Below are 25,875 nucleotides of genomic sequence, written 5' to 3' on the forward strand. Positions count from 1 at the left end.
AACAACAACAACATGTCCCGAGGTTTATGCTGGGATGATGAGGTCATGCTTCCTGACATCATTTGCGATGGTAATTAAGTGCTTTTAAGAACAATGAAAGCAAGTGAATGAACACAAATTAGGATGTAATTACTAAGAGCTAACGCCAAACCTATAGTTAAAAAAACAAAACAAAACAAAACTAAGCTAAAAAACCCAGCTGGACAGTAAACAAAATGATCATAGCAATTCTCCAGAGCAAGGATGTCGGTTTGCTTCCCATGCACCTGAAAGTTGTCCAGGAATAAGGAAGACTGGAGAAGAACTGCTGCATTGAACTGCGATGGCAAAGAATATTGACTATACCAAGAACTTCCAAAAGAACAAACTATATTGGTGGATGTGTAGTCAGAGGAGATGGAGGTGACACTTCACCTCATATACTTGGAGTGTCTGGTCAGGAGGGGCTAATCTTCATGGGGCTGATGAAAGAGAGAAAGACCTTCAACGGTAGATTGCCGCAACAACTACAGGGGGTCATAGGACAATGTAGGCTAGGGCACGGTTCAGCTCTGTTGTTCCTGGGTCACTATGAGTCGTAGTTAACCTAGTGGCACATACCAATAGCAACAACATATTTTTAATAGAATGATATAATCAAACACTCATGCTATCAAATATTGTTTGCCATATCTGTTTATAGTGGTAAGAAGCTGTGTTGCAAACCTGAAGGCACATGGTTCGAAGCCATCAGCTGCTCCTCAGGAAAAGGACAGGCAATCACCTCCCATGTTATTAACTGCCTCTGAAAACCCGCTGGAGGGTCAGCTCTGTGTCGATTCCTACTCAACAAAGCACAACAACAACAACAAAAATTATTTATATATAGAATCCAAGCTTCCTGTGCCCACATGAATTTTGAACACAGCCTGCTTTGACATTTAACCTGTGCTATCATTTATAAAGCAGCAAAGCAGCTTTTAGATTATAGACAGGGAGACAAGATCCCTCAGTGACCTATGCCAGGGCTCATGATTCTGCTCTTCGGATTATGGACCTTGCTCTCTGTTCTTCTGAAGCCATCATTTGAGAACAATAAAGAAGAGAATTGTGCTTCTTTAAGAAAAGAGATGCAGCACTTAGGAGCAATAACTTTGTAAATTATTACCTAACATGGGAGGGACTGGAGAGCATTATGCTGAGTGAATTAACTCGGTCCCATAAGGATAAATATTGTATAAAACTGTTACTATAGATTGAGTATAAGGATCCAGGAGGGGTAGGAGAGTCTGGAAGCAGAGGGATGTGGATGTGCAGGGAGAAGAGGGGATTAATCATTGGATTGTACATTTTGATGGGTGGGGGAGTGAGGGAAATTGAAAGAACTTGTATTCAAATTTCGTAAATAAATTAGTAGGGAAAAATATATATGAATGAAACATACTGTAAAGGTATTACTATATTAAAATCAATTAAAAACTAACGAATATTTCATAAACTAAATGTCGCATTTTAAATGACAGTGGAGGGCACACTGAAAGTGGGAAGGTCAATGGCTCTCCTCCTATGACAATAAAGAGCTGAAGTTTGTTGAGCACGTCCTATATTCTGGTCCCTATTCTAAAAATTAGATGTGCAGTCCTCAATTTGATCTTTACAGCATATCTAAACTCATTTTGTAGATGTGGAAACTAAGGAATGTAGACATTGAATTGCTGGTCTAGGTTCCCATATTTAGGAAATGATGGGTGTGAGGTTCAGTCCAGGAAGTCCTCCATCAGGGCCGCTTTACCATGAACCAGAGCTCTATGCGGCTTTGAATGTGCACAGTTCTTTACACATGGATGTGGGCGGGCTCAGAGAAGGTCATCTGTCCACATCACTCTCCCTTCAATAAATATCATGCTGCCTCAAACCCCACTAGATAAGATTTATTTTTTAATAGGCGTGGCTTTACAAGTGCTTTTCTGAGTTCCCTTTTTTAAGAATCAAAGACTCCTAAGAAGGCCATTTCATAGATGCACTTTAGAACGCTTGACCTGGGTGATGGAAACCCAGGAGGCCTGGATACTTCGGGAAACAGCAGTGCTGTTGGTTCAGATGAGATATGGAAAAGGCATTTGAGAGGAGGGAAACAGCGCGGGTTTTCATTCTTTTTGTAGTTTGAAGAAAGGTTGTACTGAGCATGGGTTTCCCTGAGAGACTCTCCAGTAGGAACGAGAGGAAGCCATGGGCCACCCCGTGAGAAAACTCTACCTCCTACTTTCATAAATTGCACTCGTGTCTGAATCTGTTTCTCAAACTGTATCTTGAAGTACAGCTTGTAAATCTCATTTTCACCACGAAAAACCAATTTCTAATTGTATAAAAAACCAACTGCCACGAGCCAAGTATTTCCTGCTCAGCAAATCCATACCCCTCATTTTATGGAATGTGTAAGTTGTCTCTCTGTTACTTTGAAACCCAAAAATGTCAATTTTGCAGAAGCCATCTGGCCCCCTTTATGAATGTTTGTGTGGGGGGTGGGGTGGGGGTGGGGGGCGTTTTAGGAGCGCTTCTGAATGCTCATGACAGGATAAAACTGAGCATGAGACGAAAACTGTTTTCCACAGTGAGCCCGAAGACCTCAGGCCAGTCTTTCATGTCTCATTGCCTCAGTCTCTCCGTGAGCCAATTTACCTCCCAGGGAGCCTGGGAGTGTTGCATACACACGTTTGGACAAAAGCAGGCAGTCGCCATGCCAAGAGTTTGCAGGCAGTTCTGTGTGTAATTGTGGGCCTCTGAGTGTGTGTGTGTGAGGAGATGGGAGAGGTCAACTTCATTCAAAAGGAGGAGGGCTTCATAATTCTCTAGGAAGCTGGCTAATCCCAGTGTGTTTGTCTCTACACTGCATACAAAGGCCTGCAAAGTTAGGATTTAAAAGAAGGTGTTACACTGGAGAAAGAACTAGATTCAGTGCTTAAACTTCTCTAGTTGAAGGCATGTTCCTCAAATCTCCCAGCTTCTCCTAGGCAGAAAGACAGGCAATCTCCTTCCATGCAATTTATTGCCTTTGAAAACTCTGGACAGTCAGTCCAGTGATGTATGAGTCAGTTCTGACTTGATAGTATATAACAACAGTTTAAAATGGGGAAGTTCTGGTAGTCCAGGGGGTAAGGAGCTGTGTTGCCAACTTTAAAAGTAAGAAGTTCAAATCCTCTGTTACTCAGGAGAAATACGGTCACTCTCCCACGAGATTTATAGCCTCTGAAAACCCCCTAGAGGCTCCACTATGATTCAGTTCCAATTGGATAGCAGTGAGTTTGATGGTTGGTTTTGTTTAAGGAAAGTGATGCAAATCATGTTCAGAGAGAGAGAAATTATTTACTCAAGATCAGTAATTTTTTATTATTTTTGTGTGTGTACCGTCAAATCAGATCTGACTGGTACAGGTGGAGATTGTCCCTCCTTCTCCAGTACAGCATTTGGTGGATTCAAACTGTGAACCTCTGGGATTACAGTGCAGCTTCTTGCCACTAGGCCACCAGAGCTCCCCAAGATCAGTAATTTTTTAACATGATGGAAGTGAGATTAGAGTGGAAAGATTTATGACCCGATGCTCACCCACCCAGCATGAGGAGCAGTGTTCGACAAGAGAAAAATGAACTGGGGGAGGGGTGGACGGGGAGGGGGGGGGGAAGTGTGCAACAATGAATGAATGGGGGGAAATGAAATGGAAAGAATATACTGTAAAAGCATATATATGTTCCTTTAAAAATCATTAATAAAAATAAAAGAATAATTTAAAAGCGATGTATGATAGGGTATTATGGTTATCACAAGAGTCCACAATTAAGGTTGTGTAGCGGAATGTACTTGGGGTGGTGGGAGGGATATGGGGGGATTGTTTACCAGGGAGGGAGTGTTTCTTTTACTTTTCAAAGAGAGGAGCGAACTGGGGTAGGAGGGGTGGGGGATGGCGGGGAATTGTGTACCAGGGAAAGAGTGTTTATTTTACTTTTCAAAGAGAGGAGCAAACTGGGGTGGGAGGGAGGGCTGGGCAGGGAGAGAAGTGCAGCAATGAATGAATGGAAATCCAAAATCTCTGTAAATGCTCATTAAAATGATTTTAAAAAATAATAGAAAAAATAGACTCTGGGCTCGAACCATTTCCTCCCACCTTCAACACCCTTGCTCTTTGGAAACCAGAGGTCTTCTTGCCTACAGCTCACAAAAGCTCTCCAACAGTTCTGTAAATTGCTTGCGAGGAGACGGCCTCTTTTCCTCCCAAAGCCCATGTTCTGTATAGAGCCTTCCCTGAGCGGCGCTCAGTAGCCCTTCACCCCGTCTACTAGGTCATGCGCTCCGATGGTCAGAACCCGCCAAAGACATTTTCTCCTTGCCTAGAAACAAAGCTGACATCTTCACAGTGATCTGCAAAGCTCTATACAGTCTGACGTCATCGCCTCCCCATGTCTGCTGCTTCACTCCTATCCAGACACACTCACCACCTGGCTGTTCTGTGCACATGCCGAGAAGGCTTCACTCTTCATCTTTCCTTAGCATTTAATACTTCCTTGGTCTAAAATACTCTTTATTTTTCCTTGAAAGGAAGATTATTTACTATCTCCTACATATCTCAGGTCTTCCTTTGCTATCTTCTTCCACCATTCGTCCTTAGAACCCATTCTCTGCCTCGTTTATAGTACTGATTCTCTCAGGATAGTACACATTTGTTTTTCTATTGTCTCTCTCCACAAGAAGGTAAGCTTTGGCAGATAAAGTATGAGACTGGATAATTTTCACCTCTTTATGTCCAGGGTCTGAAAAGTGCCCCTTTTGAAATCAGAATTTATAGTCAATTTATAATCACTTCTGACTAGATGGAACATAACAACAACAGAAGATTGAAAGGGAGCTCTGGTGGCCTGACAGTAAGAAGCTGCACTGCAATCACTAAGGCTCATGGTTCAAATCCACCAGCTTCTCTGTGGGAGGATGGGCAATTTGATTCTCATTTGACAGCTTCTGAAAACCCTCTGGAAGTTCAGCTGTTGAGTTGGTTCTGATTTGAAGGCACGCCACAACAAGCTGATTGAAAGGGAACTCTGATAGTATTGTCCTCAGTGAATTGTCCTAACCTGAAGGCCTCCTTGTTTGCCAGCTAGAATCCACTGAGCCATCTCCTTCGTGCCATTTACAGCTTTGGGGAATCAACAGAGGGTCAACTATGAGCCAGCTCCAACTTTATGGCAATGAGAATGGGAGTGTATTGGAGATGCCTGGGACGGCACAGGATAGCACAAGATTCAGATCTGTTGTTCATAGGGTTTCTAGGAGCTGCAGTCAACTGGGTGATACATTAACAATAATGGGGAATAAAATGTTTCCTCCTTTGTTTCCTTGGGTTTTGTAAGGGATCATAGGAGATTCTAGAAATGAAAACACACTGTTAGCTACAAAGTACTATCCTCAGATGATAGAGGTGTTATTCTTTTTTACCTTATGTTCCAGGGTGATTCTGAAGATGAGCTTTGTATTGTGTTTAAGACAATGGCTGGTGCATCTCACTCAATTGGGGGGATCAACTTTGTAGTATTGAGCTGATTTAAATATTAGAATCTGTGGGTTTGAGTTTGAAAGTTATGCAATCCAATAGTTTATCTGATGTTTTGTTGGCTCCCTTTCCTGACACCCGTTATTATTATGTGTAGTCAAGTCAGAACTGACTTGTAATTGAACTCGTAGAGGGTTTTGAGAGGCTGTAAATCACACGGGAAGAGATTGATCCCTTCTTGTTTCCATATAGCAGCTGGTGGATTAGAACTGCATGCCTTTCAGTTGGTAGGATAACTCATTACCACTAGGCCACCAGTGCTCCCTTTCCTGATAGCTAGTGCTGGTTTTAAGGTTCTAAGTGGGTTGGACTCACTCACTGTTTCTTCTAGTCAACTCATTCCTTTGATGGACATGGTGGTTATCATAATCATATTATCTGGGAGAAGCTGATGCTTGCTTCCTGGTGATATCCACACACTGTCCTCTTCCTTCCACCCCTACCTCTCTGGAAACCATGTCCAAAGTGCCTTGTTTGTTTTTCTGAAGGTTGGGACACATCCTACCCCCACTCAGGACAGTGGAAAGCCAGAGACTGCTGCTGTCTGAAGACAATAGGTCATTCTGACAAGAGCTGCAGTGATCATTTAAGCTTCCATTCAGGAAATAGTGCGCCAGCTGCTTCCCACCAGGGATTCCATTAGCTTGTCATTTCCTTGTGCTACTTTGCTGCTTCGATGACAGGGACATACAAGCCATCAAACATTTCCTCCAGGTCCCCATTCATAGTCACTGTCTCTTCTCACATTCTCCCAGTTGTGACCACTTATTCACTTACATACCTCTTTGCCCTTAGATATTTTCTTCTGCCCTCATCCTCTTATTACATACAGGAAGCAAAATTATTGTTTACCACTTGCCAAAGTGACCTGGCACCCAATGGTGTCCTTGTTCAGTCACTAACTGGCCATTTGACTTTGCACAAGCCATATCTTCTTTCTGTGACTATTTATTCCCTCACATTTCCCCCCCTACAGTGCTAAAATTTCAAGTTTAGGATCATGAGGCAGCCCTAGTTCTTAAAATGAGAATTAAATGAACAACATGATGATACAAAGTGCCATTGTATTACCCATGCTTGATGCATATTAAAATGGTAAATGCTTCGTTACTTATGTGGGTTATAACTTCTTTTTTATTAATTTTATTTTATTTTATTGTGTGTGTGTGTGTGTGTGTGTGTGTGTGTGTGTGTGTGTGTACTGTCAAATTGGATCTGACTGGTACAGGAGGAGATTGTTCCTCCTTCTCCAGCAAAGCATCTGGTGGATTTGAACTGTGCACCTCTGGGACTGCAGTGCAGCTACTTGCCACTAACCCACCAGAGCTTGGCTTATTTTTTTATTAATTTTAATGAAAGTTTACAGAGACCTTAGATTTCCATTCATTCATTGTTGCACTTTTCTCCCTGCCCAACCTCCCCCCAGTTGGCTCTTCTCTTTGAAAAGTGAAAGAAAAATTCTTTCATTATTATAAAATCCCTCCCCCCCCTGCCCTGAGTCCATTCCACTATGCACTCTTTGTTTTGAAAAGTAAAAGAAAAAGTCTTTCATTGTTGTGTTTTTAACAAAATAAAAATATTGATTTTTAAGAATCCCAAAATCTAGAAGTTGAGAAGTTTGTAACTTGCTTAAAATGCCAAGAATCTCTTAAATATCAAGAATCTCTCAGTGGCCATATTTTGTTGATGTCAAAAGGGGTCAGAACTAATTTGAACCTAGTTTCAAACCATGTAGAGCCTTATAGAGATTGGTGTTACATATGTAAAATAGGAAACTTAATTTAGTTTTGGAATTAGATCCTACTTGGATGAAACAAATAAGGAAAAAGTAGTGGTCAAGTTTTGGTTATTTGTATTGGAAATGAGAATTTTTCTTTTTTCTTTAATGACTAGTCTTACTGTTAGGAGACATAGAATTTGGAATGAGGTAGCGTGGTTCTGAAACTTAGCCACTGCTTTACTGACTAGGTTAAAAAATGAGTTGGCAGTTTAACTTCTCTATTCCTCAATTTCTTTACTTAAAAATTGGTCTGGTGATTAAATCAACTGTGTTTCTTTTGGATCCATGAGACAATGCATGCAGTCCTGAGCAAAGGTCCTGGGATTGGCTTAAGTGTGCAGTCAGTGGTGAGCCCTTATAAATTTTTTTTTTTGGTGTCCCTTCATATCCTTCACTCCCTGTCTAGTATTTCCCTTGATATTTGTTTCTTTCCTCTACGGATATGTGCACAGGAGCTCTGGGAACCTTGTGCCAAGAGAATCTTGGTGCCAAGAACCTTGTGCAATCCTGAATCAATGTTGTTTGAGTCCGACCGGCTGCTTTTTGTGAGAAGGATAGACAATCTCCTCCCATGAGATTTACTTCCTCTTGGCACACAACAACAACAATGAGTATATATAGTGTTTAACACAATTCTTTCTATCTGAGTGGCCTGGAGTTCTGAGGCCTTTTCTGGGGTGATAGGTGAGAAGTTAGTTGGTTGGTGATTTGGAGGACTTGTGGCTGGTGATGCTATAGGAACCTGGAAATGGAGATGCAAATCCATGGATAGGATGAAAAACCTCACTGTTTCAAGGTGAATCTCATAGTAACACTCCATCAAGTTTCTGAGAAAGTAAATCTTTAGGGGAGAAGGCTGCCTGTTTTTCTCCTGTGCAGTCACTGGTGGACTTGAACTAGCTAGCAGTCTTATATTTGCAGCCCAACATACAATTCATTACACCACCAGGCTTCCTAGGGAAGGGTTAGAGGGGTATAAATATAATGTAATAAAGGTAAAATAAAGGCCAAGTACCAGTGAAAGATATGTCACTGATATTTAATGCCCTTTATTTAAACAACACAGTGACAACTTTTTACGTAAGACAGAGGAATTAAGTTGGCAAAATAAGGACTTGCCCCTTTGATGAAGGGTCAAAGATATTTCTCTTTTTATGATGAAGATGCTATTGTTATTGTGCACCATAGAGTCAGAACTGATCTATAACTGACCCTCTGGTGGGTTTTCAGAGGCAGTTAATCCCACGGGAGGAGATTGCCCATCCTTCTTATGTGGAGCAGATGGTGGCCTTCAACTCTGTGCCTTTGGGATTGCAGCACAGCTTCTTGCCACTAGGCCACCAGTGTTCCCTGTATTAAAATAGGAAAAGTCAATGCCAATGTCTTAAGTCTGAAAGAATGCTACCCATGGTTTTGGATGTGGTTTCATAGAACTTGCCCAGAGCAATGGAATCATTAGTCTCTTACAAGAGTGAATGACATGATGAAGAGGAAGAAAGGCAGAAGAAATTCCAGTCAGAGGTGATGACACAAAAGAATTTAATTGTACCCTCTTGGGCCAAGCAGTTCACAAGTCTTTTCAGAACCAAGAGGAGGGGACATGAACCTTGTATCTTGACATTATTATCTTGAATAGAAAGATGATATGGTACGTAAGTGTGTACGAGATGGTATAATGTAGCCATATTTGAGAATATCTACTACATAAGCTTATTATACCTTTCTATAACGGGGTCTGATGTGATTTATTTTAGAGGTTAGAAAATTGAGGCTGAGACACTGTAACTATTGACATTTTCTATATGCAATCTGACAAGAGAGGAACTCACAGCTGAACCACCAGTGGGCTTTCAGAAGCTGTGAATCATACAGGAGAAGATAGTCCATCTTTCTTCCATGGAACAGCTGGTGGATTGGAACCTCCTGATTTTGGGTTGGCAGCACAACTCTTTATCCTCTAGGGCATCAGAGCACCCCTATGTCACCTTAGAGAAAGAAACTAGCAATTATTAACTATTCAAGAATCAAGTGAGCAAGTGATAACTGCCTAATGGTAAGAACCTGCACTGCAATCCCGAACGCATCTGGTTCGAATCCACCAGCTGTTCCATGGAAGAAGGATGGGCAATCTCATCACGTGTAATAAACTGCCTCTGAAAACACACTGGAGGGTCAGCTAGGGATCAGTTCCAAGTCAACAGCACAACAACAACAATAACATCATACACCACACACATTAGCAAATACTAAAAATACAAATTATTCTTTTGTTTGCCAGTTTACTAATAGACTACTGGACCATGGTAGGAAGATTCTTTACACTACTAGGGGATGTTACTACCTCAACCATATAGAAAGTATCTATCTAAATGGTCAAGTATAACTGAAATAAGGGAGTTCTGGTGGCCAATGGGCAAGGAACAGCAATGCCAACCCAAAGGCAAATGGTTGGAATCCAGCACAGGAAAAGATATGTCATTTACAGGCTTTGAAAACCTACTCGAGGGTCAGGTTTGAGTTGGTTTTGACTCAGTTGCCCTATATAACAACATAGTTTTGATACAGGACTATTACAAATAGGACAGTTATATATTGACCTTTAAGGTTTTGAAGACCTTGTCAGAATTTTTTTATAACTGCTATGCTTGGACCTTCATGTACAAGTTAGATATTACAGAAGGAGTTAAGTTAGGAAATATATAGTCAAATAATGGTATTGCACCGAAAATCTTAGGAAAGATTGGCAGTCTCTAGAGGGCACGAAAAGAGTGGCATCCCAGGATGGTGCTGACATTTTGTGAATCTTTTCAAATGATCTGAGAGAGAGATGAAATGCCTCAGTATTCTATCTGGGTTCGATCAAATATACATTGCTTTAGTTTGGTGTACTATGAGCATTCTTGGGGGAAGGCCAATACCAAGTCAACCCTAGCAATATTCTATTCTGGGTCTCAGGATACATCAAAGCCCCTTCTAGATACACACTTACCTAGTGGTTTGAAAGGTCAAAGAATGCATCTTTCATGAAAAGCTGAAATATTGATATTATTGAAACTGAACACCTTGTAATATATAGAAAAGTACTATAATATTTACAGAATTTCAGTGTGTTTTACTCTTCTCAGATTCTGAACCTGATTACATTTTCTCTCTTTTTTAAATTTGTTGGGGGTTTTTTAAAAATTAATTTTAATGAAAGTATACAGAGACAGGGTTTCTGTTCATTTATTGTTACACTTTTCTCCCTGCCCACACTCTACCCCCTCAATTCTCTCTTTTCTTTGAAAAGTAAGAGAAAAATTATTTCATTGTTATACAACTCCTCCCACCAACCTTACTCCATGGTGCAGCCTTCATTCTGGACTCCTGTCATGACAATAATACATAATCATATATCCCTTTTAAACTGTTCTCTCCCTCATCTGTTTCAATGCTGTATACATTATTTATCCCCTCTCCCTCAGTCTTCCCTCAACTGCAATGTCAGTCCCGTTTTACAACAGTCCCCCTATTCTTTATTTTTCCTTTTGTGACCTATTTTGTATAATATTTCATAAGTGCCTTGCTTTTCAATGCAGCATAGTAGCCCAGAGCTTCTCTATCCATTCGTTTGTTGATGGACACTTGGGTTGTTTCTAACTCTTTGCTACTGTGAACAAAGCCGCAATAAACATGGGTGTGCATTAATTATTCATTGTTTTAACGAAATCTTTTCTGTTATTGTTTGGTGCCATCTTCTTGGGTCTGACTCATTGTGGCCCGATGTACAACAGAAAGAAACACCACCTTGTCTTGAGTCTTCCTCACAATCACTGTTATGTTTGAGCCCATTCCATCTCATGGGGGCGGGTATCTTCCTCTTTTTAATTGACTCTACCAAGCATGATGTCCTTTCCCAGAACTGACCCCTCCTAATGGCACGCCTACAGTATGTGGGACAGAATCTCTGCCTCCAAGGCATATTTTGACAGTAGTTCTTCCAGGACAGATATGTCTGTTCTTCTGGAGTTCAAAGATGTTCAATGTTTTTCACCAACACCATAATCCAAATTTTTCTTTCATTGCCCAGATTTGCATTCATACAAGGTGATTGAAACCTATCAGCTTGGATTGTCAAATGCAACTCATAGTTATTTTTCTTATACAATTTTATAATTAATTTCACATTAGGCAGTTGAGTAGCCTAATTGTTCTTTCATCTCTTCAGATATTCCTGTCATGCTTCTTTTATTTCAAACAGAGATGTGTGAACTTCTCAGTGATATGCTCCAGTGATGAAGTCACATTTCTACTTCCAGCTTTTTAAGGCAGATGAGTTAATGTCTTCTGTAACTGGGTCTGTTGCCTCCAAAGGGAGGCAGTTAGAATCCACCTGAGGCTCTATCGGAAAAAGATGGACAATCTCCTGACATCCGATTTCCAACCTCTGAAAACCCACTAGAAGGTCCGTTATGAATCGATTCCAACTGGGTGGCAATGACTTTTACTTGTGGTGTTGAAGAAGAGCGCTCAATATCCCATTGACTGCCAAAAGACCAAATAGATAAGTCTTAGAGAAGGTGCATCCAGAAAATGTTCACTGGGAGCAAAGAAGATAAAGCTTTGCCTTCTTTGCTTCCAGTGAACATTCTGTTGTTAAGAGAGGCTATTCTTCAGAAAAGGATGGCATGATTGGAAAGGTGGAGGACCAGCGAAGGAGGCAAAGACCTTCAACAGGATGGCTTGACACAGTGACCCCAACAATGGGCTCAAGTGTCTTAGAGAGGATGAGGATGGTACAGGATAAGACAGAGCTTCAGATCTGAGGTTAACAGGCTTGCTATGACTCAGTGGCACCTAAAAACGACAGCGCAGTGTCAGCATGAGTTACAGTTGACTCAGAGGCAGTGAGTAGTTTATACAAAGGCATTTAGAGTCTTAGGTTTTGGGAATTCCATTGGTACATGTTTCAAAAAACTCTCAAGGTGATGAAGATGACTCCAAAAGCGAAGAAGGAAGCCCCTGCCCCTCCCAAAACTGAAGTCAAAGCAAAGGCATTAAAGGCCAAGAAGGCCGTCCTAACGGGCATCCAGAGGCAAAAAAAAAGAAGAAGACCCACACGTCACCGACCTTCTAGTGGCCTAAGACTCTGAGACTCCGAAGGCAGCCCACATACCCCCGGAAGAGCGCCCCCAGGAGAAACAAGCTTGACCACTATGCCATCATCAAATTTCCCCTGACCACTGAGTCGGCCATGAAGAAGATAGAAGATAACAACACACTTGTGTTCATTGTGGATGTCAAGGCCAAAAAGCACCAAATTAAATAAGCTGTGAAGAAGCTCTACGACATTGATGTGGCCAAGGTCAACACCTTGATTAGGCCTGACGGAGAGAAGAAGGCCTATATTCGACTTGCTCCTGACTATGATGCTTTGGATGTTGCCAACAAAATTGGGATCATCTAAACTGCGTCCAGCTGGCTAATCCTAAATACAAATTTTTCTCACAAAAAACAAACAAAACCCCCCAAACAAACCACTCTCAAGGCTAAGACAATTGTGGTGACATGAGAGTTAACTAAGTCGGAAACTGACAAAAGTTAAGATGTTGGCAACAGACGGCATTGTCAAAGAGAGATACAATTGCATTTTAAAAATGCTCTAAAATAGTTTCTCAAGCTTTAGGTAACATTTCACAGGCCCTGGAAATCACTTAAATGGATACAGAAATAAAAAAATTACATAGGAAAATGTCATCATCTGAATTTGTCTTGAGTCTTATCGAGTCAAGACGTCGAGGTTCTTGCTAATACTGAGCACTACTATGTACAGCTCATTGAATAGAAGGTGTCATGTTGGTGTTACGTTTAGCTCATTTTGTGGGAAAGGCCTTTTGTGACAGTCTAGAGAATGTAATGGATTTAGTGCTAGAAAATATCAAGTCTGTAGGAAAAGGAAAAAACGGAATACAAATGATCTTAAATTCCACAAGAGGAAAACTCACCAGGGCTTTGTGAGCAAGGCAATTAATGCAACTGTAAACTATAGGAAAAATAAACTTTATTTTTTTCATTTGTCAGTTTGTCACTGTTACTGAATGCGGCACAGCAAGAATGAAATGTGAAGTACTTTCACAAAACTTGAAAGAACTGCAAATATTAATGGTATTAATGGTCTAGACTTTCGGAGCAAGACAGCACATGAGGCGATACCTGAGAGGTACACTCGAAAGTATTTAGAGCGAGAACAAAGCTGCAATTTCAGAATTTAACTTTTTGTTGTCCATAGTGGGAACAGAACTAAAACTCTTACCTGGCCCCAGTGATGGAGACCCATTGTCGTTATTCAAAACGTGAACTTGTTTCATGGTCTAGTGTATCTATATAGGGTGGTACAGCTAGATCAATTGTCTTCCTATAACCAGGAAATAATAGCTGAGTGTGGTGTGTGAAGTCCTAGGGAAGCAGGGAGTAGTACTGATGAGAGCACGGATTCAATTTGGGATCAAATTTTGACATTCTTTTTTATTAACTTACTAAAGTTATTTAACTTCTCTAGGCTTGGTGCGCCAGAGTGACTCAACATATGCTCAATGAAAATATGTCTTATCTCCAAAATTCAGAACGCTATATGAGGCTAAACTTCTTTTCAGAACACTTAGAAGTTCTTCAGTCTGTAAATATTTTAAAAATTATTTTACCATAATAATTATATATTCTATATTGATTTTGTGTTTTTTAAATGACACCAAAATTCTTTATTGTGTCCGATTTCCTAATTTTAGCTATTTATATATGTGTGTATACGGTTTATGTATAAACCTATAGGGACATCTTACTTGGAAAGGTGTAGGGATGTGAAAGAGAGGAATATTCATAACCAGATGGATAGACACAGTAACTGCAGCAATGCTCTCAAGTATATTAGAAATTGTGAGAATGGTAGAGGGTTCAGATCTGCTGTTCATAGAGTCACTATTTGTTGTATTTGACTCAACGGCACCTAACAGCAACAACAACAACATACCTATATAGAGGTATAACGCCCTCCCGCATAGTTGTTGCTATTGTTGGATGTCATCTAGTTGTAACCAGCCCATAGCTGACCCTCCAGAAGTTTTTCAGAAGCAGTTAAATCACATAGAAGGAGATAGCCTGTCATTCTCCCACAGAGCAGCTGGTGGATTTGAACTGCATACCCTTCAGATGGTAGCACAGCTTCTTACTACTAAGCTACCAGAGTTTGCTCACGCCTCTCCTCTCCTCTCCTCTCCTCTCCTCCCCTTCTCTCTCTATATATATCTCTTCAAAGCTTCATCTTTCATATTTTGAACATTTAGTTAGGTGAGGCTATTTCTGAGAAAGAGGAAAGGGATATCATGCTTGGAAAGATGGAGCATCAGTGAAGGAGAGGAAGACTGCCAATGAGACGTGTTGACACAGTGACTTCAGCAGTGGGCTCTAGTGACTCAGATGAGGATTGCACAAGATAAGGCACCTTTCAGGATGGCTGTTCATAGGGTCACTGTGAATTGAACTTGATATAGATATAGATTTATAATTCTCTACACACACACACACACACACACACATACACATCCATCCTTAGGAAATTAGTTCTGAGTTTTTATAAGTGACACACAAAAATCTATATCAAACCATGATTAAGTTTGCTGTTTAGAAAAAGGGATCACATAGTAATCTGACAGTAATTGTACTGGAGGAGGAAGAACTATATCAGGGTAGCCATACTATTTCCCTTTGGCACTGTCTGGATTACTGGTTTTGGATTCTGTTTCTTCATATTCTAATTTGGAAAACACTGTAGACTTAGAGGAAATCTTCTAGGAGGCTAGTCATTATTTGGACTTTGTGCTTATATATGCAATTCTAAAGAGAAAGGTTTTGGTCTCAAACTTGCCCCTGTTCTGAGAATTTTACGAGACACAGCCATTTCTACTTTTAAATTGGGAGGAAATTGAGGAGTCGTGTGGTTTAGCCTTGAAAGGTCCTGGTTTAAATTGTAGCTCTGCTTTTTACTAGTTCTATAACCTTGGAAAAGAAATGAACTCGTGTAGAAGCTTAGCTCTCTTCACCTGTGGGATGGAGTTAATAATTCTTCCTCCTTAGGCTTGTTAAGAAGCTAAATGAGAGTATATAGAGACTCCTAGTGTGGTATCTGGCGTGTAGCAAACATTATTAGAATGGAATGCTTGAATTGGAAGACACCTTAGAATTAACATGGACCAACTTTCTAAGTCTTTGAAGAGTCCTAAGCATAAAGAGATAAAGTAATTTTACTCAAAAGAATGATAGAGGTGAAACTGGATTAAAAAATAGCTAGACTTCCCTTAAGTCCAAGGATAGAAAGTAAATGTATTATTGCCAGGAAGCAAATGAGTCATGTGATGGTGCAATATAGAAAGCATGTTTCTTTCTATTTCCTGAACAAGAGGCAAATTCTATGTTGTTTTTAGGTGCTGACTCAAAGCAACCCTCTGAACAACAGAACTGAACCCTGTCCTAACCTGTGCCCCCCTCACACTTCCTGAAACGTTAGTGTTCATGCGGCAGTCACTGTGTCAATCCACTTGGCTGAGGGTCTCCTCCTTTGCCAACCCTCTACCTTTCTGAGCATCATGTCCCTCTCCAAGGAATAGCCCCTCTTGGCAACATACCCGAAGTATGTGAGGTGAAGCCTCATCATCTTGCCTCCAAAGAGCACTCTGGCTACACCCTCTCCAAGACATAACTTGTTTGTTTCTTGGCCTCCACGAGATGCTCAGTTCTCTTCTCAAACACCACAGCTCAAAGGTGTAATTCTTTTTCTGTCATCCTTATTCTTTGTCCACCTTTAAGCTGCGTAGCAAGTGATCGGAAAGACCATGGCCTGAATCAGATGCCCCTTAGTCCTCACATTGACCTCACTATTCCTCAATATTTGGAGAGGTCCCTAACTGCAGACTCTCCTAGTGCAAGAAGCCTCCTGATTTCCTGACTGCTAGTACCACAGGTGTTAATTGTTGACCCAACTAAAATGAAGCTGTTGACAGTTTCAGTCTTTTCTCCATCTATCATGATGTTGCCTATCTGTTCAGTGGTAAGAATCTTTCTTTGCTTGATGTTGAGATGCAGTCCATGCTGAAGGCTGCAACCCTTGATCTTCTGCAACAAGTGTTTCAAATCTTCTCTACTTTCAACAAACAAGGTTGTGTCATCTGCATAATGCCAAGTTATTGATGAGTCTCCCTCCAATCCTGATGCCACACTCCCTTCCCCCAGTCTGCCCTGGTCTAGTTTTGACTGCTGATTTTGAGCTTCTCTACAGATTCAGTCAGTTTGATTCCTATGCTGCTCATTAGGTGAGGTCCATGTGTTAAGTGCCATTTGTGTCTTTTACAAAAGATATTGATAATTAATAAATCATTGAAAACACAAAATTTGATCATTCTGTTTCCAGCTTCATTTCTATCACCAAGCCCATATTTTCCAACCTCTGTTCCTTCCTCACTGTTTCCAATTTTTACATTCCAGTTACCGATTAACATTGTTGCTGTTGCTATTGTTGTTGTTAAGTGCCGTCGAGTCGCAGGCGACTCATAGCGACCCTATGAAGGAGAGTCCTTGACGCTTGGGTGCCTTTCATTTTCTCTCCAGGTTCACAGGGTTTCTGGAGGCAAGCTATTATGGAAGTGGATGCCACTCCTCCTTCCAAGCCAATTAACATTAACATATCTTAACTGCATGTTCGGTCAATTTTGGACTGTAAGATTTTGAAAAAAAAAATAAATTTCTTCTATGGCTCTGGGTGTAGGAGTTAGAGAGAAATTCTACAGTCTATTCCTCTTTCTCTGAACAACAACAACATACAAAGTGTTGTGAATCTGAGATTACCCTTTGGCATTTGGGGTATAAGAAACAAACTGACTCCTACCTGATCCTCCAGCAGGCTTTCAGAGGCTATAAATCACATACCTATTTTTCTTTCATGGTGATTCAAATCTCCAGAGATGTATCATATTTGAGTCAGCAGTATAATGCCCTTCATACTAGACCACAGAGCTTGGTGTCTAAATGAACTTTTTGAGCTGTTACCAGAATTGTTTATTTGCAAATGTTTTAAGAAACTTTATGGTTATCCCAAGAGTCCACAATTAAGTTTGCATAATGGAATGTACTTGGGGTGGCGGGAGGGGTGTGGGGGATTGTGTCCCAGGGAAGGAGTGTTTCTTTTACTTTTGAAAGAGAGGAGCGAACTGGGGTGGGGGGGAGGGCTGGGCAGGGAGAGAAGTGCAGCAATGAATGAATGGAAATCTAAAATCTCTGTAAATGCTCATTAAAATTATTTAAAAAAAAGAAACTTACATCATGAAGAAATGCTCAAAAGCACTGGCAATAAGTGAGATGCAAATCAAAACCAAAATGAGGTACCTTCACACTCCAGTAACAGTGGCAAAGCTCAACAGGGCAACAGATAGTAAATGGTGGAGAGAATATGGTGAGAAAGGAACTCTTCTTCATTGTTTATGGGATTGTAAAATGGTACAACCATTCTGGAAGGCAATTTGGTGCTTCCTCAAAAAGCTGAACATAGAAATTCCATACAACCCAGCTATTCCACTACTTGGAATGTACCCTGAGAATATGAGAACTGAGTCTCAAGTGGAGAGTTGTACACCAATGTTCATAGCAGCATTATTCATCATTGCAGGAATATGGAAACAGCCCAAATGTCTAACCACAAACGAATGAATTGAGAAATTCTGGTACATTCACACAATGGAGAACTATGCAGCACACAGGAGCAATGATTTTGTAAATTACTATCTAACTTGGGAGGAATTGGAGAGCGTTAGGCTAAGTGAACTAACTCAGTCCCATAAGGACAAATATTATACAAGACCATTATTGTAGAAAATGCATGAGAATCCAAGGGGGTATTGGGGAGCTGAGGGGGTTAATCATAGAGCTGCAGAATTTGATGGGTGAAAGGAGGAATGAGTGAAGAAATGGGAAAGTTCTGGTATGAAAAACTGTATATACAAACTTTGTTAGTAAACCAGTATAAAATGGGAAAAAAATTAATCAACTTCAGACCTCCCCCCAAAATAAATGGATTTAAAAAAGAAAAACATACAAAGTCTGAACTATTTTTAACACATTTGTTGAGATACATCCACAAAATTTACTTTCCTAAGTGTACAATTCAACAGTAAATCCACTGAACCGAGTTACTATCTGATTTTTTAAATATTTTTAGCCATTTCCCCATTTCTTTAAGATCCAGCATACCCATCTGTGTTTTACAATTCTCACCATTAACCCCAGGAAATCTCTAATGTGCATTTGATCTCTGTAGACTTGACTTTTCTGAGTTTTTCATATTACTGAATTGATACGATGGGATTTTTTTTTTGCTTTGTTTTGGGGTGTGTGTGTGTTTAGATTCTTTCCCTAAGTACAGTGTTGTTAGAGTTCATTTAAGTTGTAGCATGTAGAGTATTTGTTTTGTTTTGTTGTTACTGACTCCAGGTTCACTTTTGAAGTAAATAATACCAAGGTAGCAGGGAAATAGGGGCCAAGAAATGGTTTCGACATCACCAAATTTGCCACCTGATGAGCTCAATTCTGCAATTACCCACAGAGCAGGTTCCTATAGGGAATTCACCAAGGTTGATTCCTCTGGCCCTCTTCCCAGGCAGCGGGGAAGCAATGTTTACGTCCTTGTCTCCGATGATTATGCCACTAAATGGTTGGAAAATTGCCCAAGTAGGAGGCAGTAGTTCCGATTCCAGCAGGTTAATAACAGCCTTAAAGTGCAAATTACTAAGGGGGTAGTGATGCACCTGCCATTGAACTTAAGAGTTTCAGTAAAGAAGGATTCCCTCGTGGAGAGGCCAAGGATTAAGTTGTGTTGGTTTTGCAAGTAGGGGTAACCCTGGTAGGAGGCAGGTGTGTTTCTGGTCTTGCTAGTTAAGAGATGGATATATTAGTATTGGATGGTTGTTCAGCAAACAGATTATGGAGTCTCAGAGACTTGTGTGACCTGTCAACTTTGGGAAGCAGAGAAAGCCTCTTGGGGCACTGGTTACATCATGTGAGGTGAAACATAGCCCATACAGAAGAGTCCTGGGAATACAGGAAGGTAAAGGAGACAAAACAGAGTGTTGGCATGTAGAAAAGAATAGATGTTCGTTCATAATTATTAACTTCTTGACACTTGTTGTTGTTGTGTACTGTCGAGTCAGAGTCGACCCATAACTGTTTTCAGAGGCAGTTGATTGTAACGGATCTTTCTCCCGTTGAAGAGCTGGGGGCCTCGAACCATGTGTCATCTAGATTGGAGCACAGCTTCTTGCCACTAGGTCATCAGAACTCCCTCTTGATACTAGAGAATATTAGAGTGTATTATTACTGGCTGTTTTCCCTAAATAACTTTTCATGGTGATAAATTCTCTGCAATGCATTCATAACAATATTCTTAGAATAATAAAAGATGTTCAAGAGATTAACAAAAGCATTGTTTTCTCTAAGAACCACGATACTTATTTCTCCTCTTCCCCCCTTACCTCTTCCTCTCTCTCTCCTTTTACCTGCCTGTCTGCCTTTCTTGCCTCCCTCCCTTCTCTTCTTGCTTTCTTCTTGATAATTTAAGTGTAACTGAATTAATAAGATAATTCAAATAACTAATATTTATGGTGCTCATTGTAGATTATAAAGTGCTTTTCATAACCTTACCACATTTGATGCACACAGCAGTTCTGGAGAGAGCTGTCATTATTACCTTCCTTTTAAGAGCTACAGATAATAATGCAATCTGCCTAAAGTCATACAGCTCAGACATGGTGGATCCCGCCTGCCTCCCCTAATTCCCAATATCCAGTAACTAGATATGGGGCACAATTCTCCATCCAAAAGGAGAAGCATACACTTAAAGAATTAAACAGGCAATTTAAAGAATGGAAATCGTAAATAGCATGCAGTCAAATGAAAAGGGATCATAGGGACTTCTAGGCAGAGCGTCATGCAACAGTGAGGGCAGTTTTTATTCTGAATTATTTCATTGAGTAGTTTCCTTCAACTGACACAACCAAGATGCTCACAGGGTGAGGGCAAAGGGAACAGCCAATACATTTCAGGAATGAGAGGACCCTATGTATTTATCAAAGACATAGAAAATAGTAAGAGTCAAATGCTATTACTGCAATTTTGGGTATTTGCCTTAAAAACAAAAAACAATACAAAACAAAAACATTAGGGAGTAACTCTTTTTACTATCTCTTCAGCAGTTTGGTGGTGTTGAGAAGAAAGGAGAAGAAGTAAATTCAGATGGAGGATCAGTAGAGCCAGAACAGAAAAAAGGGAGGTAAGAGAGAGTACTGGTGGTGAAGGGTCAGTGCAGGAACCTAGGCTTGAACTTGTCCTGTCAGAACAGAAACAGTGTGCCTTTCAAAACAGGACTTTTAAATAGAGACGGTAAAAGTAGGCATTTGGTAGAGTAGGGTAAGTGAGACTCAATAAACGCCAACACAAGACTCATAAAAAGATAGAACCTCAGCTAGATATTATCTAAAAAGGGTGTTTAAATCTAATGGGTCAAGAATAAGAACTAGTAGCTTTGTATAAGATTGTGGTGGGGTTTTGCCAGTAAAATAAAAAAAGAGGCCAGAGTAGGAAATTTGTAAAGAAGAAAATTGTGTACTGTTTTCCAGTCCATTGTGAGGTGGAAAAGTAGAAGCAAGGTGAACATCGATATCTTTTGAGAACAATGTGCAGGACAAATTTTCTAGGTAAAGAAGATTCTGTACATCATAAAGTCTGGGTGTCAAAAGGTCTGTATGGGGACCACATTCACTCCAGCTTCTGTTGTGGCTCCCATGCAGGGGGGGGGGCAGAATTTAGCAGGTGCTCAATTAGACTATCTTGAATGAAAACTCGGAACAAGCAGAAGGGATAAAGGGCCATTCAGTGGTGCAAAGCATGAGAGCAGGAAGGAGCAAGGAGGGCTGCTGTGCAGGGGGACCTCTACTTGGAAGACCTGTTCTTCTGGATGGAAGTTCCTCATTAACATACTCCGTCTGCCAAGTGTGCCCCTACTTGCTGGTCATGGGAAAATTCCCATGCTGCTCTGCTTGACCTGTTCTCCATCGCCCTGTCAACTCTGGACACTCTCAGGTGCCGGCTCTGCATCTCTTTCTCCTGTTTGCCCACATCGTTGTCTTCACATTGTTACTATTGTTGTTGTCAGGTGTTGTCAGGTCGAGTACAGCTTATAATGACCCTATGAACAGCTGACCTGAACCCTGAGCTATCCTGTATTAACCTCATTATCTCTGACACCCTCGAGCTCGTTGCTAAAGTCACCGTGTCAATCTGTCTTGATGGGAGGTCTTCCTTTTCTTCACTCACATTCCGTATTATTAAGCATAATGTTTCATTGCAAGGAATGGACTCATCTAGCTCCTTGTCTGAGATAGGAGTGATCTTCACCACCATCTTGGCTTCCAGGAGCACTCTGACTGCACTTTTTCTAAGATACATCTATTTGTAGTTTTTTTTTGCACTTTATGAGATATTCAGTACTCTTCTCCAGCACCACATCTCAGAGGCATCAATTCTTCTTCTGTGATCTTGATGGATTATCCAGCTCTGTGATACATAACAGGTGATTGAGAAGCCCTCAGGCCTGAATCAGGTCCACCTTAGTCTTCAAACTGACATCACTGCAGTTCAATATTTTGGAGAAGTCCTTGATAGTGACTTGTCCAATGAAAGTCTCCTGACTTCCTGACTGCTGGTACCGAGGGTGTTGATTGTTGATCCAAGAAAGATGAAATTATTGATAGCTTAAATTCTTCCTCCATCTATCATAATGTTGACCATTGGTCCTGTGGTGAGGGCCTTTATTTTCTTGATGTTGAGACAGAATCCCTACCAAAGACTGCAGTCCTTGATCTTCTACAACAAGCGTCTCGTATCCTGCTCTCTTTCAGCAAGCAAATGTGTGTCATCTACATAATGCAGGCTATTGATGAGTGTTCCTCCAATCCTGATACCGCATGCTTCTTCTTAGAGTCCAGCTTCATGAATTATTTGCTCAGCATACAGATTAAATTGGTATAAATCAATCATGTTGACCCACTATATTCTTCTGAACTGGACTCTATTCCAGTCCTCCTCTGTTCCAGTCTTACAACTCTGGAGCCTCAACTCATCATGACCTGAGAATAACAACTGGGAAATGTCTTTCCATAGACACTCCTGGGCTCCTAGATGAGAGCTAAGCAGATTCAGTTGGAAGGATCATGAGACACAAACATGCTTCTTTTAATTGTTGTTGTTGTTATGTGCCGTCGAGTCGTTTCCGACTCATAGCGACCGTATGTACAAGAGCCCTAAACCCTGCTCTGTCCTGCGCCAAACGCACCGCCTCTGACACACCCATCCCGATTACCCCAGTCACCGAATCAATCCATCTCATAGAGGGTCTTCCCCTCCTGCGTTGTCCCTCAACCCTCCCAAGCATGATGTCCCTCTCCAAGCACCCGTCCCTCCTGGCAACATGTCCAGAGTATGTCAGATGAAGCCCCAGAATCCTTGCCTCCAAGGAGCAGCTTGGTTTAATCCTCTCCAAGACAAATCCGTTTGTTTTCCTGGCAGTCCATGGTACATTCAGTACCCTTCTCCAGCACCACAGCTCAAAAGCATCCACTCTCCTTCTGTCCTCCCTAGTCATTGTCCAACTCTCTGATGCATAACAAGCGATTGCAAATACCATGGCCTGTATCAGGCGCACCTTAGTCTCCAGAGAGACACTGTTGCTTCTTTTAATAGAGGGATATATAATACAGGAGAATGAAAAAAGGAATATGCTGAGACATTTTGTGTGAGAAAACTGGTCCAAATATTCAAGCACAGTTTTAATTACTATCTCTTTTATGTTGAAATAACCAGGTATCATCAATCTCCAAATGTAATCCTTGAAAGCACTGTAGGATTTGAGGTTTGTGATAAATATGTAACTGCCATATTATAGTTCTTTAATTCATCCAATAATAATTTCTTCAATTCTTGACAGTGTTCAATATATTAGAATTCACAGAGAAATATAGAGAAGACACTCAATTTGACATCAATTCACAGAAATTTGGTAGAAGGTGAGAATTCATGAGTCTAGTCCATTTAAGAGGGTGAAAAAGAAAAATATTGAGAAGGAAGGTGGATTTTCATCCCCAGAAGTAGATGCTAAAGCTGAGTTTGGAGTTAGCTGCATTTTTACTTCCATCACTGTTTGACACAAAGTACATCCAGAGAAGGGAGGCAGGCTGTCCGGTCTCCATCCTATACTGAAGCTGTCTTCCTGCTGGTCCAGGGATGTGGCTCATAGTGGGGGCCCCTGCCTGTACCTTGAGACAATGTTCATCAAACTTGCTCGGAAGATTGTAGACACATGCAGTCGGCTGTTCTATAATTAACCCTGCTGACAACCCCCTGAGACTTTGAGTCACTCAGCAAGAGGCATCATCAAGGAGAAGTCAATGGGGCACCCCCGCTCCACCCCTTTTCAGTGTGCGGAATCTTATTTATAAACTCTGATGCCTCCCTGAAGATTTCTTCCATCCAAAAGCAAAGAGGAAGAGGGACTTTTACAGATTTGCAATCACTGCAGTTACAAAATGAGTGGGAAGAGACTTCTTACGTTGGATAATGTGTCCCTTGGGATCCAGCTGGGATGTTTTCTCCCTTATGTTGTCCGTTCTCTGCTTACTGAGCCCCAAGAGGTCAAAACCCAGCACTCGCCATGTCACTGGTGTTTTCTCCTGCCCATTTATTTTTTTAACTTTGGTCCTTTGGGAGTGTAATTCATTTCTACAGCATACATGGAATATCTAGTAGTATTTGCTCAGGTCTTTCTCTATCCTTTTCAGTACCTGCTGAAAGGTACCACCTGGAAGGTCAGGAAAAAGTATTTCCATCAACAAACCTTCCACACGCCCCAAATCCAAAACATTATATCTATATATTTCTTTTTAAAAATGTGATTTTGGCTTTATTATCTCAGGCATACCACAACAAATAGAGAGTCTTAGACAACAATATAACAAACTAGTGGTTTAAATGTGTTCCTATACAAAGTCCAGGTGCTAAAGAAAAGAAAAAGTTTAATAAATGTGGACAGATATACTAAATAAGTTTAAGAGCTCTATATTGAAACTTCACCAGAAAGAAAAACATCATTCTTCACATTTTTACTTCTCCTATTTAATCACAGCACTTGTATGTTTTATTACATTTTTTTAGAAATTAAAAATAGACCTATAAAAAGGTAAACATCGAAGTCACAGAGATGTCATTTCTAAGTGTGGGCCCACTATTTACCAACTGAGTCATCTTGGCCTCTTTAAGACTCACTTCCCTTCAGGATAGGATGACAAGTTTGCCCTGAGGAGTGAACAACAATGACTGATAGTGGCAGCAGGGCAGATACTCAGGAAGTGTTGTTCCCCCTCTTCTTTGTCCCTCAGCTGATGAAGACGGTGCTTTGTCCTTGTTCCACTTTTATTTCTTTCATCTGTGCCTGACACAGGAGAGGTACAGAATAAAAATGTCCTCGCTGGTTAAGAGAAATGAAAGGATGGATGGATGGATGGATGGATGGATGGATGGATGGATGGATGGATGGATGGAAAAAAAAATCCATTTCCTTTTTTGTGGTGTAAGGCAAGAGGGAGGATATAGTCTGTTAGAGAGATGTGGGTAACTGGCAGAGTAGAAGGAAGGCTTTCACTTCCTCAGTATACGGAGGAAACTCACTCTCAATGAGACTGAATATTCACCCAGGGAATCCAGAGTTGGATCTGCAGAAGCTTCCAGAGGGCCAGCACAGACTCGAGACTAAGGTCTGCTGAGGAGCGTAGCAGGGCGCTTGTTTGACTTCAGCTCTGTCTGAATGTCTAGATCTGTTGGATTATTCCATGGATGGCTAGATTTCTCCCTGCTCGTCTCACAGCTTCTTTTTCGCCTCAGTCTTTCCTTATACCCTGGTTAAGAGACATTCTTCTGTTTCTTTTGATTCTTTGGTAACTTAATTTGCCTGGGCTTTGCATTTTAGAGGTCTTAAAGATTACAGACACACACACCACAAATATGCATATGCGTGATGCAGGAAAGAATTTAAGAAGCCCCTATCATTTTTTTTTATCCAATTTGACTTGCAATCTTAAAAATATACTCTCTAACACTGTATGTGACTTATATGTATCTTGTATAACGTCTGTGTATATACTTGTACAGTTCTATATATGTTTTGCATCATTACTTCAAGACAAAGAGTGACTGAAAGAATACTTTGAGGTTTGTTTGTTTGTTGGTAGTATTTCCTGGTGTCTGAGACAATGTCTATTCTGGCTTGTAGGAAGGTTTTGAGGGAAGATGCTGAGATAAGAGCAAAGAAATTAATTTGTTTGAGAAATCTCTTCTCGCAGTATGAATGCAATAAATTCTTACATAATGAAATACCATTTCCCTGCAGTACCAAGTA

The sequence above is a fragment of the Elephantulus edwardii genome, unplaced genomic scaffold (assembly GCF_000299155.1).
Source record: "Elephantulus edwardii isolate Elephantulus edwardi_28Jun2011 unplaced genomic scaffold, EleEdw1.0 scaffold00103, whole genome shotgun sequence".
In the NCBI taxonomy this organism is placed as follows: domain Eukaryota; kingdom Metazoa; phylum Chordata; class Mammalia; order Macroscelidea; family Macroscelididae; genus Elephantulus; species Elephantulus edwardii.